This window comes from Octopus bimaculoides, chromosome 3, assembly GCF_046866305.1.
Source record: "Octopus bimaculoides isolate indiv1 chromosome 3, ASM4686630v1, whole genome shotgun sequence".
NCBI classification, from domain to species: Eukaryota; Metazoa; Mollusca; class Cephalopoda; order Octopoda; family Octopodidae; genus Octopus; species Octopus bimaculoides.
In genome coordinates this window covers 99,247,655-99,261,265 of record NC_142930.1, presented here as the reverse complement: position 1 = coordinate 99,261,265, position 13,611 = coordinate 99,247,655, and the positions used below count along the sequence as shown (strand labels likewise).

At 36.2% G+C, this 13,611-nt stretch overlaps 1 long non-coding RNA gene across 1 annotated transcript; it reads right to left on the bottom strand.

The window, feature by feature from the left end:
- Positions 1 to 7,714: 7,714 nt before the first annotated feature.
- Positions 7,715 to 12,682, bottom strand: LOC106876714 (uncharacterized). The gene is made up of 2 exons (XR_008263793.2): positions 12,342 to 12,682; positions 7,715 to 9,749 (listed from the first exon to the last, which is right to left on the bottom strand). It is a non-coding gene; the product is annotated as an uncharacterized LOC106876714 (long non-coding RNA).
- Between the last annotated feature and the right edge of the window lie 929 nt (positions 12,683 to 13,611).

Genomic DNA, 13,611 nt, shown 5'->3' with positions numbered 1-13,611 from the left:
CTGGCTCCTGTGCAGGTGGCACATAAAATACACCATTTCGAGTGTGGCTGTTGCCAGTACCGCCTGACTGGCCTTCGTGCCGGTGGCACGTAAAAGCACCCACTACACTCTCTTTTGTGGTAGGCGTTAAGAAGGGCATCCAGCTGTAAAAACTCTGCCAAATCAGATTGGAGCCTGGTGTAGCCATGCGGTTTCAGCAGTCCTCAGTCAAATCGTCCAACCCATGCTAGCAAGGAAAGCGGATGTTAAACGATGTTGATGATGATGATGAGTGTTATTTGGTCACATTTTCAGTGAAGATAGGTGACTATTCTTTGCTACATCAATGAAGACAATTTGGTTAACTTCTAGCTATTGAATTTAAATAAATATATTTTCATGTCCTATTTAGATAAATAACTGAGTCCATTTTAGCAATTTAGTGATTCTGTAGTTACTGAAACTGTGGTGCAGGCTAATTAACCATACATTAATTTTACAACATTCTTGTTGCCTATAATAGTGAAGTATATGTTCCCTGTTTATAAGTAGCTGCTAAAGTTGAGTGTTCATTTCCCAGCATGATGGAACCCAGTATCTGTGAATAAAGGATGCAGTTCTGCATCTTATGAACAATAGCCTCTCAAATGATAGTCTGACTCTGTCAACATATCTGACTGTCCTTTTACCAGTTTTGATATCACCTAAACCTATGGTTATCAAGCTGACATATACCAGACCCTGTTGAAATGGTGAAAATTTTTGGTACCCCTGATTCTTCACCATCAAGAAGACAAACATGGTTTGCATCCATATAATTCTTTTGTCGTGAGCATTATTTTAGTCAAGTGTAAAATTTTGGTAATCATCATCATTATTTAATAAACGTAGCAATTTGTCCATTTCCTTTAACCCTGACATGGTGTTCATGCTCTTGTGGGAATATCTTAAATGTCATCTCTGCTGGATTTGCAGTAAAATAGTAATGAACAGCATACATAGAAAGAGAAGATGCAGCTGATTCTGTCCATTAATTTGCCTGCAGTCATTATTCTTAATTCTGTTCTTGCTTCTCGACCACATGGTTCTAGGATCAGTCTCACTGTGTAGAACCTTAGGTTTGACCAAAATATTGTGCATGAAAGAAGTCCATCATATTTATGTGTCTGTGTTTTTCCCCACCACCACTTGACAACCGGTGTTGGTATGGTTACGTCCTTGTAACTTAGCAGTTTGGCAAAAGAGACTCATAGAATAAGGACTAGGCTTAAGAAAAAACAAGTCCTGGGGTCGATTTGTTTGACTAAAACCCTTCAAGGGGCTGCCTCAGCATGGCTGCAGTCAAATAACTGAAACAAATAAAAGATAGTTATTTCAATTTGTAGAATTTCATTCTTGTTTTAGATTAGGCCCTGTTGGACCCTAATCAACCAAAGTTTAAGGTGAAAGACATTTCAGCTGTCACCATCCTGAAATTTTGTATACCTGGGGCTCCATTGTTAAATGTGGCCTTCCTTTTTGTAAGTCTGAGGTGTATTTTTAAGGGAGTTTTGGTTGCTATTTTTTTCAGGTTGACCATCATATGGTAGTTTTCTTGTTAGTTCATAATATTTCTTTGACTGATACAGTGGCAGGCAACATGAAAATACATATTAACTGGAGGCTACAGGGGAGGTAATCATGCAACTAGTTATTTTTTGCTCAAGTGAAGGGTAAAGTTAGACACATTAGCCTAATTCTGAGAGGGCTAAGAAACATTGACCTTGATATATGTACCTATACTCTCTCTCTTTTACTTGTTTCAGTCATTTGACTGTGGCCATGCTGGAGCACTACCTTTAGTCGAGCAAATTGACCCCAGGACTTATTCTTTGTAAGCCTAGTACTTATTCTATCGGTCTCTTTTGCCGAACCGCTAAGTTACGTGGACGTAAACACACTAGCATCGGTTGTCAAGCGATGTTGGGGGGGACAGACACTCAAACACACATACACACACATATATATATGCATATATACGACAGGCTTCTTTCAGTTTCTGTCTACCAAATCCACTCACAAGGCTTTGGTCGGCCCGAGGCTATAGCAGAAGACACTTGCCCAAGGTGCCACGCCCAAGTCTTGAATTGTTGTCTGACTGTCAGTGTCAAACCGATACTTTTGTTACCAGTGGTGATATCAGCTTGACCCATGTATGTCAATGAGTGGGAGCTTTCGATGATATTCTGAATTTGGTAACACTTACATGCCATATACTTGAAATTAGCAGTGATATGACTTTATGACATATATAGAAGAAATTAAAACTAACTTGATAACATTTCGTTGAAGCAGTGTCATTTTATGTAATAAAATACTTTGTCACGACTGCACATGAAGTGCAGATATACGGGTTATTGCAATTTTTAACTGAAAGACATCTGTCTGGTGAACGAATATACAAGGAAATGAAATGAAGTTTTAATGCCAACCCATGTCATGACTTCGGAAACGTGTGTCCATAATACGGTGTAAGGGAGATAATTCATGAATCATTGTTGGTTCATTTTTTTACGACAGTCTTTCATTACATTTTTCAATGTTTGAGCAGAGAACTATTCTTGGCTCAATTCAGGCTGACCGGGATCAAGTAGAACTAAGATAAAAAGCGTTCCAGTCATGACCATCCTATTTTCTATTCAGTCAAAGAGTATTTAATCAGTAACATGCATATATACATTCGCATATATGTATACAGGGTAATTAAAAAGTAACTCCCAATTTTAAAATACTTATAATTTATTTATTAACTATAATTTTTAGAAAATATGAATATCTGAAGAAAGCGTATAGCATGGAGTTTTATTTAAAATTCGATATGGGCACCAGCTTCTCAAGCCACTCGGGAACCGCATCAACTGATTTCACCAGGAACTCTTGTTGGACGGAAGACAACTTCTCGTATAGTTAATAAATAAATTATAAATAGAGAGTTACTTCTCAATCACCCTGTATATGTATATATATATATATATATGTATGTATTATTTGTATCAGTCATTTGACTGCGGCCATGCTGGAGCACCGCCTTTAGTCGAACAAATCGACCCCAGTACTTATTCTTTGTAAGCTTAGTACTTATTCTATTGGCCTATTTTGCCGAACCGCTAAGTTACGGGGACGTAAACATACCAGCATCGGTTGTCAAACCAGACACACAAACATATATATATATATACATACATATATACGACGGGCTTCTTTCAGTTTCCATCTCAGAAGGCTTTGGTAGGCACGAGGCTATAGTAGTAGACACTTGCCCAAGCTACTTACCACATAGCCACTCCTGCGCCTATATATATATATATATATATATATATATATACATATATATATATTTCTTTTAACTTAAAGAATTTTAGCCGAATTAATCGTCCTCAGTACTTTTTTTTATTTTTAAAGCCTGATACTTATTCTATCGGTTTCTTTTGCCGAACTGCTAGGATACGGGGGACGCAAACGCATCGACACCGGTTGTCAAACGGTGGTGAGGGACAAACACACACAAAACTCTCTCTCACACACAGACACACACACGACAGGCTTTAGTCAACCAGAGACTATTGTAGAAGACATGTACCCACAGTGCTATGCAGTGGGACTGAACCCCGAACTACGTGGTTGAGAAGCAAGCTTCTTACCACAGTGACACCTGTGTATGTATGTGTGCGTGTGTATACATGCATATATGTATATATAAACACACATACACACACACGCATCGCAAAGACTTGCCTTTAATCCGATCGGGTAATTAAAATCTATTATTCTAGGGCGGTGGATTGGCAGAATTGTTAGAAAATATTTTGCGATGTCTGGCTCGGCCTTTTGCGTTCGGACAGCAACGCTTACGACAACACTGGATCCCTAGCTGAATCGGCCCCTAGTCAACAACTAGATAAAGATCGGTGGCGTGGAGAGGGGAGATAACTGTCACTCCTGAAATCATCAAGACCAGGCCTGCTTGATGCAATAGTCCCTTGCAGGTGAACTCAGAACGTAAAAAGCAAGACCAAATTCAGTAAAAGATGGCTTCTCAACTACGCGGTTTCGATTTCAGTCCTACTGCTTGGCATCTTGAGCATGTGTCATTTACTATAGAACTGTGCCGATCAATTCCTTGTGGGTGAATTCAGTTGACAGAAACTATGCTGAAGCTTCTCTCTCTCTCTCTCTCTTTCTCTCTCTCTTTCTCTCTCTCTCTCTCTCTCTCTCTCTCTCTCTCTCTCTCTCTATATATATATATATATATATATATATATATATATATATATATTTGTGTCTATGTATCTGTGTGTATCTTGCGAGCGAATCTTTGTCCCCACATCTCTTGACAATCGGTGTTGGCTTGTTTCGTTCCTGTAATTTAGCGGTTCGGTGAAAGAAAATCCAATGAAATAAGCACCAGACTTGAAACAAAAAAATTCTTCGGATGATCTATTCGGCTAAACCTGTCAAGGTGGTACTCCAGCACCGCCGCAATCCAATGTCTGAAACAAGTAAAAGAGAGAATAGAAGAACGAAGCAATTCCACCACACCAGCTGCTTTATCTTATAGAAACGATGAAAGACAAAGTCGAGTATGGCTCTTTGATGTTCAAACGTTAATCCATAACGCATGGTCTTGTTGCAATATTGTCTTCAGGTTCTTGCGTAAAAGGCATGTTTTTACCCTGTAAGGTATCACTACGGTTATTATAATAATAATAATAATAATAATAATAATAATAATATCGCAATCCTACTATTGTTAGCTACAAGTGTTAAAAATATTATCCAGTATACTAATCGATAAATCCTGCACTTGTCGTTTCTGCTCACTGCACTATGTAGGTTTTGGCGTACACAGTATGAATTTCTATTACATGATAATTATCCTGAACACTAGGTCTGAAAGTTTCGGCTGTTGTAAACATATGCCTAAGTCCCTTTTAAAGAACTAGAAAATTTCGCCTGTGCCTAATTAATTTTTGCTATTTTTTCCAGCCTTATAATTCAAGGTCAAAGATAGATAACTCCTTTTCCTTTTCACTTATTTCTGATTACTTTTCTTTTTCCGTTTTCCGTTTTTAACTTTCCACGTTTTCTATATGTTTTCTTCTCAACTTTTCGCGTTTCTTTCATTCAATTTCTAGTTCCTTATGCTATGTAATTTGTGCCTAATGTCTATGCGGAGATGTTACACATGCTATAATTCATTTTTTGGCATGTTCTCGGCCCAAGAAACTATTAGTAGCACATATAAACATGAATTGTGTCTATTAAATAATATTTGTCTCTCACAAGTTGGAGTACTTATTTTGTTGATCTTACCATCACGGAACTGTACATTATCTATCTATCAATCTATCTATCTATAATTATAAGTTTTCACCGTAGATATTGGTTTCAAATTTTGGCATAAGGCAGCAAGTTCGGGTTGAAGGGGTGAGTCGATTACATTGATCCCAGTGTTAAACTGGGGATTATTTTATCCACACCGAAAGGATGAGAGGCACAGAATTTGAACGTGGCAGAATTTGAACGCGGAACGTAAAGGCGGACGAAATGCTGCTAAGCATTTTTCCCGGCGTTGCTAACATTTCTTCCTGCTTGCTGCCTTCTTTCACCGTATATACTGACTATAGAAGATTAACGCAGCAAGCTGGCAGAATCGTTAGTACGCCGGGCAAAATGCTTAGCGGTATTTCGTCCGTTTTTACGTTCTGAGTTTAAATTCCGCCGAGATCGGCTTTGCCTTTCATCCTTTCGGAGTCGATAAATTAAGTACCAGCGCAACATTGGGGTCAGTGTATTCGATCAGTCCCCTTCCCACAAAATTTCAGGCCTTGTGTATTTAGTAGAAAGGATATTGATTATAGAAAATAGTCTTAATATTGGGGCGTAAATAGCCACGAGGGGGAAAAATGGCTATTAGTAGTCGGAATTGAACCAGGACTTCTTATTTTCGCGATGATTATGCTACGTATTTACATCAACTAAACCATCCAGTTCTCTCCCGCTTAAATTTAAGGTCTATGATTTCATTATATTTACAAAATGTTCACTCGTCACCGTTTCTTAACTTACGTAAGACATGCATACATACAGACAGCAAACATAGAGACAAAGTGATTGATTGATAGGAAGACGGTAGTTTCGATCTATGGACCTCTGGGTTATGGGCCTAGCACGCTTCTATTGCGTTACTCTACTCAGCGAGTGTTTAAGTCAATATATAATGTATCATTTCTTATATTGTCTGTTCTGGGTTACATTACTTCTCTTACATCATCAATCATATGTTATTTAGTTATTATTTATTTATTTATTTCTATGCATTGGACTGTTTCAAACGAACGAAATATAGTAACTACACAATGCATATTGCAGCACTGGGATGTTAATTTACTTGCTGAAAGGGGACATATCGCTCTGACAATACTTCGAGAGTCACATTTGACGAACCACATACATAGATCATTGCGTTGCAAATTTCACTGGATGTCACTTTATATTCCATTTTCAGATCAGCCAGAAGCAAATCAATTCTTTATGTTTCCCCAGCGCAGCATAGCAATCGAGCTTGCTAGTTCCTACTATTGTAAATTATAATAATGTTGTCTTACAATTGTTAACAATACTATTGTTACTCTACCATTGTTATTCATAATATTGAGTTCAAACTTTAGCACAAGGCCAGTAATTTTAGGTAGGGGATAAGTTGATTACATTGACCCCAGTGTTCAACGATTTGAATTTAGTGTAATGAAATTCCCCAAGACATTTTGTCCTAGGCTGCTTCGTTTCAAGTGATCACCCACCCATCTTTTTTTATCATGTAAGTAAATGCAATATCAGCAACCCTCTTCTAGGCTTTGCAGCTGAGTGCGATCAAGTGAGGAAAATATCCTCTAATCGGAGACCTTGCCCGAATGTTTAAACCGGGTGATTTATTGGTTTCAAAATTTTGCACAAGGCCAGTAATTTTGGGGGAGTGAGTAAGTCGATTACATCGACCCAAGTGCTCAACTGGTACTTCAATAAAACTAAAGAGTTAATGAACATTGTATTTTATGCCATTAACTGTTATAGCGACTGATATCTGAGCGAAATTATGTATTTGTGTACAAACGTGTGTGAACGAATTTTTGTCGTATTTCATTTTCGGTTATTGAGCTATAACTCACCCGCCATATGACATGCTGAATAGAGCGGCCGGATATCACGCTTACTGTCCAAATGATAGAAAATCGAAATCAAAACTAAACAAATTAATTATTCAATGAATAAAACGATACTTTTCACCTGGTTAATAGCTAATGACGCCAACGTTAGGCCTTGTAAGTTCCAGTTTCTGATATCTCAGAGCAAACAATCAAGAAAGCAGATTTGATAAGGCAGAGACTCCTTAATATTGGTGGTTAGACATTAAGGGTAGGTATATGTTATTTTTAAATATTTTTTTATGGCAGTCGAACAACAGCATATGACATATTTTCACTGCCCCAGAGACTAACATTACAAATGTTTTAGTCCAACGGAGTAGATCTTTTCATTGAAATATTCATCAGTACCGATTGTAAATATATTGTATTTTACCGATTGTAGAATACCAAAAGCACACAAAACAAGCAAAAAGACAAGAAGAAAAAATATTGAATCACAATGAACACATACAGCAACAACAACAAGGAACATTTAAAAGAACACGTAATTGGAAAAGAAATTATTTTGAACAGATTAAAAAATGATAGAATAACTACAATAGGATAAATACACAGACAAATATGTTGGTCCAGGAAGATTATGAACATAGTCGCAGTTTGAGCCAATTTTTCCTCTGACGTTACACAGGAAAAGATATTAGGCTAGATAAAGTTTTCGGAAGAAGAGTCGTTGTGTATTGTGTATACTTAGTGCATGTAATCCAAAAGAGGGTAAAAAGAGAACAAATTTATCTGTGTTTTAAGAAACAACGTTTTACACCTCTTTTGGAAACAAAAGTTTCTGAAAGAGGCATCATACGAAATATTGGTAAATTGACCACTTAAAATTTACATGACTATCTGCTGTGCTTTCAGGACAGAGAACACAACAAGAAATTTAGATTGAAACAATCTGATATATCGTCGAATCTTAATATATGATGTTTTGCTTTGATAAGTTTCTGTATTAGATATGATTGCAAATGCTTATTTTTCTGAAGCTAATGGAATACTCTTGTAACATTTGTCGTTAGTAACAGAGATAAATAGGTAGGATGTTAGCATCAACTTTGGTTCTTCGATTATGACACAATGCTTATTACACAATGCAAACATTCATCTTGACACGTATTCCCGATTTTTCATGAAAGAGGATTGACAAATTGTTTCCTAGTATAGTATAACACAGTACAGAGATGTCACAACACTGCAACGACCCTGTAGATCAGTTGTTCTTAAGCTGGAAGTTGCGCTCTCTGGGGGTCGTTGTGAACTTACAAGGGGTCGGTAAATATCAAGGAAACGTTATGAGTGGCAGGTAGCGGGGTCGTTGTTTCCCCCCAGTCAGGTGATAACCATCTCTCATGTTCCTACTAATCATGCAAGTCCTGAAAAGAGTCATGAATATTTTCTTTTCCCTTCTGATTAAACCATTAAAAATATATCGATATTTTACACCCATTTTAAAGAGTTTGATTACATTTCATGTGTGCTAATTAGGCATGCAAGTAGCGAATCCTGTAGAACAAACAGTTTGCTCTTGATGGAATCAGCCAGTTAGCTTCATTTCCCAAGCGAAACTGCTATTGCTCCAGAGAAGTATATTAGTGTTATAGCATTGCATTTCTGTCTATCACTATGACATGGCTTTTGTATTTATGATTGAGATAAAAATAATGCCTAGTAAAACAATTTCCATGAAGTTCTTTGCTAAATGATTCTCTTCCTTATTAGTCTTTATCGTTGTCTAGTTCCGTTAGTGGATCATTGGAATAACCCAGTATCAGTTTTCATCTTCAACGTAAACTTCTTTTTCTGCTCGACAATTACTGGATTTCTCCCAGATGATTCTACCATTTTATAGATATCAACGTGCTTTATAGGTCAGGATTATCAGCGAAGAAGACTACTACAGTAGTTTACACTAGTATTGACTTAAAGTAGTGAATCGAGTTTAACTGTTTTGAAAGGTTAAGATATTTTTAAATTCGTTAGGGATAAGATATAAGAAGTTGCGATGCCATTAAGTTTTCCCTTGAAAGGCAACGACATCATGAAGAAAATGAAAAGGGTTTAGCTGGAAATCGAAAACGGGTCACGCACCCAGATGGTCTGAAGAATATCATTCCATAAACCCAAGGCCGGATATATTGATGAGAAGGAATAAGCTATCATTAAACCCAATATATTTCGCACGTCGCTACGTTCTGAGTTCAAATTCCGCCGAGGTCGACTTTGCCTTTCATCCTTTCGGGGTCGATAAATTAAGTACCAGTTACTAACTGGAGTCGATCTAATCGACTGCCCCCCAACCTTCCAAAAAATTTCGGGCCTTATGCCTAGAGTAGAAAAGTATATTGATGAGAAGGAATAACATATCATTAAACCCAATATATTTCGCACGTCGCTACGTTCTGAGTTCAAACTCCGCCGAGGCCGACTTTGCCTTTCATCTTTTCGAAATCGATAAATTAAGTACCAGTGAAATTCTGGAAGGTCGATGTAATTGACTAGTTCCCTCCTCCAAAACTTCAGGCCTTGTACCTATAATAGAAAGGATATTAAACCCAATATTAGACTAGTATTTATTTTAGCAGCAGTAGATTGATGAAAGCAAAGTCGACTTTAATGTAAAATATTTTGACCGGCGTTTTAACAATCCTAAACTATAATGACAGGCGAAATGAGGTGTTGTGATATTCATGTGTGTCCTAGAATTTCAGATTTGATCTGCGAAGGGAAATAATAATTAGACGACAATTTCAACATATATCTAACACATCACAGATTATATGGAGAGAAATTCCATCTAATAAATTATTTCTAGTCATGTGTTAAGATATACAAATGAATCCAATAGCAGTATAATGCGTTATATAATTTTACTTATATTCCAAATGGTACATTTATATCACCTGATGATAAATTCTGGGGAGTGCCTGATGTGTGTGTGTGTGTGTGTGTGTATGAAAAAAATGGATATAGTTTGACCTCAGAGAAATTATATGATTCTGACAGTACCATTTTTGAAAGAGATTCAACCTCGTCGAAATTGCGCTCTTTTCTTTAAATTCCTTGCACATACATCATCATTCCTATAACACAGTTGAATCAGAAACACCGATTGCAGTAGTAATCTGAGTAGTAATAGCAGTAGTTTTCTTGATTCCATTATATATGAAGTCCCCTGAGCGAGACATTTTCGTCGTAGTTATACTGTAGTAACAAGGTCATGTTGTTTACATTTTATATTCCTCTCGAGAATTACTCCAGATTCATAACCTCAATGATTTTGCTTTTCATACTGCAATAAATAGTCTGTAACGCACACCGAACTAGGATTAGTTTTCAGGTTGTTTTAAAAAATTCATTTCATTGGGAAACGAATTTTTATTTATGTACTTAATTTCTGTTCTAAAACTATGTTTAGTTCTGCCTGAAAATTATGTATAGTTTCTGTTTTTACATCCATTAGGTTATCGTCACGTGCACACAGTCGAATGTTTTGACACATGATCAATCACCAAGTTATAGACGGAGGTTTGTAGATTTATATTTCCCTTTACATTTCCACGTGTCCCAGATTTTCCTGTTGTTTGTTTGGGTGAAAAAGTAATTCATTTTGCAATAGTATGTCATGTTATATCATCGAATTTCGAAAAGACTTGTCTTCAAGAATTAAATAAATAATCAAAAACATCTTAAGAATATTTTTAATCGCAATTGCCTCACCTTTGTAGAAAAGAGTGTGAACATTAATTGGCATTTATACTTTCTACAACACCTGAAAATCTTTAAGTGAAGCGACATATTACGACCGGAAATAGAAATCGATTTGTGAGGTAGGATATCTGAAACTTAAGATATTAACATCATGGCAAAAATATTTAACTGGGATGGGAATTATCCCAGAAGAAATAGTCAACTTTCCTGAAACTTATACCTTTTCGATGTAATCGTAAAGTTGCACAGGGTGTGCTTGTGTTCTGCTCTCGTTACTACAAAAACATGAATTTAAAAACGATATAATTCATTTTAATTTAACAATGCTTTAGAAGAACTATCTATGCATATTCAGCGTATTTTCTGAAGCAATTCAATTTTTACCACACCAGTCGATGCAGTGTTAAACATTTATTAAATGATTCTTCCAGCACTACTTTGGCAATATGGCGAATTCCGTATCGTTGATGAGATTATAATAAGGCTGAAGCATATCTTGAATTACCTCCTGTATTTGTCAAAATAATCCCCAAAATATTTTTCACTGATCAATGTTGGTTTTTCGTCAACGTAAAATAATTTCTAGTTAGTCTTTTAATACTCTCTACATAAAAACATTAATATTCATTTAAACATAGAATAAAATAATTAATCTTTCATCGATTATCTTCTTATCTAGTTATTTATGTGCACCACTACCACTGTCTCACCTATCCTCTCCAGCATATCCTATCATCAAAAGATAAAATCCTTTGTTTTAATTCCATTTGTTTGCTTCATTGATTATTTCAGTGTCTGCTCTGGTATCTTAGAAATTACAGAGGTTAGGAAATCCGATTCTTTTGAATCAATTATTACTAAACAAAATAATAAAAAAAAATTTATTATTTCAAATGTGTCTTTTCAGCAAGATATTTTTATATTAACTACAATAATGGTTAATGTCTTATGATTAGTGAACTACGGGTTATATATGAGAAATGAAATACTCCCAACACAAATAAATGTGATAATAAAGGGAAAAAAACAATCTATTTGTACTTTATATATTTTATCATCATTATTACAATAATAAAATAGTACTATAAAAAATAACGTGACCCGTAAAAATTGTCTATTATATAAACGTTATTTCTGTTTTTAAGCGAATATTTATAGATCATCATGACATTGTTTCATTATATTAAAGATTTCGATTATTTCTTTGATTTCGTTCTATAGCTAAGGTTATTCAAAATGTAACACTCGAATTTGTTTCATTTCGTTCCAGAGTTAAAATTGCTAAAAGCGTGACGCTCGAATACATACCATAACAAGCAGAATGAAGCTATATATATTTAAGACAGTGACTGACGGCAATATTTCAAGCAGTGAGTAACGCATTTAAATATAACGTTTAGTCAAAGACCTTACCGTTTGAATCCAAATCTCACCGGAGGCGACTTTACAACTTCTCCTCCTGCGGTCAGTCAACTGGTGCTTAATCTTCTTGTCTTAACACCTCTCACAAAACTTCAGACCTTCTGCTTATGTCAAAAGCAATTATTAAGGGGAAGGATTGGTAGAATCATTAGAAGTTCAGACAAAATGCTTTGAGGTTCTGTGCCTATAGTAGAAAGAATAATAACGATGATGACGATGATGACGATGATGATAATAATAATAGTTTATGTAGGACTGAAGTAACTCAACAGAAGTTTTTATAGATATAGAGAGTAGAGTTCTTTACTTGTATACGATTGACACAATCCATCACTAAGGTAAACATAGCTGACGTAATCCATCACCAAGGCAAACTTAACCAAAAAATGTTGCTTTCGAGTCGCGCTTTTCGTCATTAAGTTTGCCTTGGTGATGGATTGCGTCAGCTATGTTTACCTTAGTGATGGATTGTGTCAATCGTATACAAGCAAAGAACTCTACTCTCTATATCTAATAATAATAATGATAATAATAATAGTAATAATAAGAGGACTGGATGTTGCGTCTTGTTTGCAAACACGAAAACAGCAAAAAATCCCATTCTATCGTTAAGGAAACCTGCGAATTCGTAAGGGAACTTGGTATTAATCCTGAAATATCTGAAGAACCTGAAACCACTGCCACAAAACAAGCAAATGGACCAAGCAGACAGTAAAACAGAACGGACAGAAACAAATTGAGGAGCGGGGGTGCCAGAAGCCTCTGCATGGATGGTAAATTCTTCGGAGTCAAAATGTTGATGTAGATCAAGCAACAACCCCTCAGTGGCTGAGAAGTTCAGGACTGAAAGCAGAGACAGAAAGTTTCATATTGGCGGTACAAGACCAAAGCTTGCTCACAAAAAACTACCAGGCTAACGTTCTTCAAAACGGTTCTGACCCTAACTGCAGATTTTGCGACACATTTGACGGAGCAATAGACCATCTTGTCTCAGGATGTCCTGTGCTGACACCAAACGAATACAAAAATCTCCACGATAAGGTAGGACAGTATTTACACTGGAAAATATGTAGACACTAAAAAATCAGCAGGAGTGCTTACTGGTATGAACATCATCCTGAGCCAGTCGTTGAAGGTTAAAATGTCACTATCCTTTGGGATTTTCCAGTCAACCCTGACAGAGCGATCCAAACTTATCGACCAGACATAATCATTTAAGACAGGAAAAAAATACTTGTAGACTAATAGATGTTAGTGTTCC